This window comes from Spinacia oleracea, chromosome 5 (genome assembly GCF_020520425.1).
Source record: "Spinacia oleracea cultivar Varoflay chromosome 5, BTI_SOV_V1, whole genome shotgun sequence".
NCBI lineage: Eukaryota > Viridiplantae > Streptophyta > Magnoliopsida > Caryophyllales > Amaranthaceae > Spinacia > Spinacia oleracea.
Window position 1 is genome coordinate 56,551,605 of NC_079491.1, and position 5,470 is coordinate 56,557,074.

At 32.7% G+C, this 5,470-nt stretch overlaps 1 long non-coding RNA gene across 2 annotated transcripts; it reads left to right on the forward strand.

The window, feature by feature from the left end:
- Positions 1 to 1,344: 1,344 nt before the first annotated feature.
- LOC110777669 (uncharacterized) lies at positions 1,345 to 4,772 on the forward strand. 2 transcript variants are annotated; one of them, XR_002530529.2, is made up of 3 exons: positions 1,345 to 1,503; positions 1,663 to 1,785; positions 2,000 to 4,772. It is a non-coding gene; the product is annotated as an uncharacterized lncRNA (long non-coding RNA). The 2 variants fall into 2 exon arrangements; XR_002530528.2 differs by having other exon boundaries at positions 4,294 to 4,772.
- The last annotated feature ends 698 nt before the right edge of the window (positions 4,773 to 5,470 follow it).

Below are 5,470 nucleotides of genomic sequence, written 5' to 3' on the forward strand. Positions count from 1 at the left end.
AACATGAGTGTTTTTTTATTTAGGTTTTTAATAAATATAAAATAATATATTATTTTTATAACAAAAAAGTGAAATATTATATCGCATGTTCTTTTACCGTTAGTGTCATGTTCTTTTGCTTATGCACATATGTTCTTTTGGTGCACCATGGTGCACCATGCTCTATGTGCACTACGGTCCATAGTCCACGAATTGCCTCCAAAGAGAGGGAGATTTTGGCTACGGAATGGGCCACCTTGTTACACTTTCTAATTTGTTTTCTTATTTATATCAACTACCTTAGTAAAAACATTATGATAACGCATAGCTTACGTGACGCCTATATATATATATATATACTAGATTAGATCCCGTGCACGCACTGATTTTTATAAATTTTTTTCACAAAATATTTAACTGAATATCTCCCAAACTACTGCATAGTTCTAACATTTTCAACATACTCGTTTAAATTTTTCACCTAATGTGCATATTGAAAATGCTAATATAGTAATTTGACCAAATTTTTGAGTGATATATATTCCATTATTAATACAATTAATGATTTGACTAAAATATTACCAATTTAGAATAATAAGTATTACGTCGTACCTATTATTGCTATAATTTATAAACTAAATTTTGTTTCCATACATAAATAATTTATAAAAAAGAGAGAATAAAAATAAAATAAAACAGATACACTTTTTGAGAAAGTGATTTTTGGCGGAGAAAAATCGCATCAGGAATTGACACGTGTCATTTCTGGTGTCTCTTTTAGTATATAGTAATAGATATATATATACTCCCTCCGTCCCGGAATACTTGACCTGTTTTCCTTATCGGGTCGTCCCTTAATACTTGACCTGTTTCTAAAAATGTAAATATTCTAACAATATTATATTATTTCTCACTCCACCCCTATTAACCCACATACCCCCTACTCCATACAAAAAATAATTAAAAATTCAACCCCTACTCTCCCCCAACCCGACCTCTTAACCCACCTCCCACTAACTACATTAAAATAATACCCCACTATCAACTACTACCTATTAAATTAAATAAGTCAATTCAAGTCCCTTAAACTCTGTGCCGGTCAAACCGGGTCGAGTATTCCGGGACAGAGGGAGTATATATATATATATATATATATATATATATATATATATATATATATATATATATATATATATATATATATATATATATATATATATATATATATATATATATATACCAGGTTCTGGTGAGAACCTCCCTTAAGATGAGAACTTCTTTATAATGAGAACCTCTGGTAGCCGTTTGATTAAAATAAAATGGACGGCTAAGATCATATCTGGAGAATTAAATGAATCTCCCTCCTGATTGAACTTGATGCGGTTCCCTCTCCCTCTTGGTTTAACTGACATTTTTTCTCACAATTTCTCTCACCTCATCTCCCTCCTCAACAAATTTTCTTGAAATACACTTAAAAAACCGCAAATTATGTCGTAATTTCGCGAAGATTGTAGAGATTTTGAGGTATTTTACATTCTTCTTTCGATTTTTTTCCTTTAATTGTTTTTAGTCGAATTTTCTTGAAAATAAACTCAACTATCTGCGAATTTTGCTCAAATTTCTGCAAATTACTCACTCTTCGTTTTGCAATTTCTTACTCTTAATTTTGCTTCATAATTTCAGAAATTTGGTCTCAATTTTGGTACTTTTGTCCATATTAAGTTACAAATTCACTCGATTTTGTGCGAAATCGAATTATGCGGCACTTAATTCTTCATGGATCTGAGAAGTTGATCTCAGACGCAGGTATTACTTGCTAATTTGATTGAATTAGATTTCTAGGTTTTTAATTTCTCTAATTTTCATTGATAAATTTGCTTTGATCTTTGCATATTGATTGAATCAATTTTTGGCTTGAAGTTGTAAATCCAGTCCAAATTAAGCATGGATATGTTTCTTAATTTGGTTAATTTACTCCAAATTTCTTAAAGTAAACTAAAAAGTACTTTATTCCTATCAGCTGGATATTAGTAGAGAGGAGGATCACACATCATGGATAAGTCTTCATCAGATCTTTCAATCTGGTCAATTTGCCAGGGGATGTGTTGTACTTGATCACGTCCTAAGGGGATTTAATATAGCAAACATTGCAAATGCAGTCTTAGCAGCCATGCTATTTGAAGAGCTAATTAAGAATTTATAGTCTGCTGAGTTCCTCTTTGCTTCTGTTTAATTATATTTACTTAATTACTTGTACCTTATAATCTGTATATTGTGTTGGTTAAGTTCTAAAACAGGCCATAATGTGTGCAGCATATTGCTAACCCTGCTGGAAGCAAGAATTAGTGCTTCTGCTTCCTGTTTTTATTGCCATTATTAAACTAACTGTTACACAGACTAACAATGTGTTAAAGTAAATAAAAATTGAAAAAAAGTAACCCTAATATCTATTAAAGTAGACTAACTGTTAAAGAGGTTGGCTTGTTATAGCTCCTGCTTGTGTAGTCATTTGAGAGTGATGCAGGCTGTTGTTGTTTACAATATGTTCCTGCATTTTAGCAGTTGGTTTTGGCTTGGTCTGACTGCAGGATTCAGGTTCTAAGCTTGCAGTATGTCTTAGGGTGTTGCGATTGGGTTGTTGTTGTTGCAGGTTGTTAGTTAGTTAGGGGTTGCTATATTATAGACTTGAAGTAAATAAAAATTGTACAAAAGTGAACTTAATATCTCTTAAAGTAAACTCACTCTCTTTAAAAGAAAACTAAGCCAGTTAGGGGTTGCTAGATTATAGACATGAAAGTAAATGAAAATTGCACAAAAGTAAACATAATCTTTCTTAAAGTAGACTAATTCTCTTTAAAAGAAAACTAAATCAGTTAGGGTGTACTACATTATAGACTTTAAGTAAATGACAATTGTACAAAAGTAAACTTAATCTCTCTTAAAGTAAAATAGTCTTCAAAAGAAAACTAAATCACTAGATGAATAAACCTTTAAATAGTTCTTGCTATAAATTATTTGTCTTATGCATTTTTGTGATTGACTCAGAGATTTTATCTTAGTGTTTAGTAGTTGTGATATGAGTTTTTGCCTTTAATTTTGTATTTTTTGGGTATGCTTTTTCAATCAATGAGGCAGAGTATTCGCTTGTTTGGTTGTGTAATTCATGGTTTGATCTTGGACGTTATTTCGGGGAAGCATATGTTTGAGAAATAATGGAGTTAAACTGGAAATAATGCAATGAGGCAAATATATGCACATATGTATGACAATACCACTGAGTTAACAGACAACAAAACTATAAGTTGTGATGCTAATTGCAAAATGCAATATGATGGGTACGGAGACCTATTGGGGATTCTAGCAGCACATCTAGTCACACCTTTGGTCTCAATCCACCACCTTGACGTGGTGCAGCCAATATTTCCAGGAATGACACAACCCCAAGCAATCTGTCACCTGTTTGAGTCGACCAACCAGGATTCAGCTAGTATAACGCCACAATCCATCTGCTATGACAAGAACAAATTCTAGTGTCTCCTGGGGATTTCTTTCAGATAATGCACAATAGAACATCATCCGTGTTTCGACTAGAAAACAAACAATAACTATAGGCTCAAATGATGTTGTTGTAGTCCACTAAGAAACTCTCAAACTGAGTACTCCATATAAGCTTGTCCAGCATCACCTGACGCCTCTCGATGTTATATTCCATTGGCGTAGGGGTCTCAATTCTGTCTCTCAACACAAAGCAAGAAATTGTCCATTGCTATTATTTTATCTAGATGTCATTCATTAACCAACATTGTTCATAAAATCATGTGTCAGCACAGATAAAAGGAAAGAAGGAATTTGTTCCATACCAGCCTGCTGATTAACATTTCCTTTTGTTTCAGTCTCTTACATTTGAAAAGTGTACTGAGTATTACTTTTGTTACAAAATTTTCTTATTCCTTCTTTCGACATTGTTGGTGGAGGACTCTGTGTAAATATAATTGATTGAAGCTCCCATTTCCTTCAAGCTGTGCGTAGATTACAAGTTACAACCTCAAGTTCATAATTTCATATGGTGTCGGTCATTTAGGAATTTGAACCGAGATGCTGATGAAGAAATGCAATTTCCCATGATGCCATGTGCTACAGTTAGCTGTTTACTTTTAAATTAGTTCCATTTACTTTTTGTAGTTATTTATCTACTTTTGAAAATGCGATGCAACTTGAGATTTGGTTTATGTGAATTACTTTAAATCATTACTTTTAAATAAGTTCCATTTACTTTTGAATTAGTTCCGTTTACTTTTAGTTCAATTGATACAGGCTGTTGCAAGTTGGGGATTGGTGTGGCTCAGATGAGCACCTAGTTTTTGGTATGGATCAGTAGTATGAACTTGATATACTTCATATCTGATGCAGTCTATGTAGAAGGTTGGCATTGTGTTTTCGTTATAAGGCTCGTTGCTCTTCTTGTGGTCAGGTTATGGACAATATGATTAGATGATAGAAAAGGCAGGTTCTGGTTGGGCTGAAGCTGATTTTTTTGTTGTCTTAGTAGACCAAAGCTGACTCGTTGACTTTGTTGCAAGATTAACCCCTGTATGTATCTATCAGGTATAAGCTCTGGATCCCTAATGAATATTGATATGCTAGGCTTTGGATCATGTTTTATTGTCAATCAATGTGAAGATGTTTTAATATTGTCTCCTTTGGAGCATTAGCTTCTATTGATGTCCATAGATTCTTTCCGATTGGAATATTAAAGTTTCCATGTATGGCATGAGGTCATTTGGAGTTGAGTATTTTTTTTTTAGTAGATGTGTTTAAACCTATTTGCTCAAATGGTAGAGCACTATGCATATGCATAGGGGATGTAGGTTCGATTCCTATATAGGTTGTCTCGAAAAGTAAAGTAAAAAAATAAAAGGTAAATAAAAGAACCTCAAAAGTAAATCATAATAAAGCAAAGTAAATCAAAATATTCTGAAGTACATGTACAATTAGTATACGTTAAACTAAAGGAAAATTTGGTAATATTAATCCAACCTTTTGCCGATTTTCTTTTATTAAGCCCACCTACGACATATTTTTTAATAATCCCACCTTTACCACCCAACGTCTTTTATTGGGCCCAACACGTCATAAACCTATTATCGCCGGTAATATATCCCTACGTGGAAGTACTCTCTCTAGATGTATTCAGTCATCATCATCAATTCATCACCATCTCGATGATTTTTTCACCAGTTACCGGTCACTTAAGTCCAATAAAAGTCGTTGGGTAGTAAAGGTGGGATTATTAAAAATTATGTCGTAGGTGGGATTAATAAAAGAAAACCGGCCAAAGGTTGGATTAATATTACCAAATTTTCCTAAACTAAAAAGAAAAGAATTATAAAGCTTTTTTCAAATGAAAAGCTTAAATTTCAATTACAAAAGTAAACAAAATAAACATATAAGTAAACAAAAATTTTTCAAAAGTAAATTGAAACTATTTTCG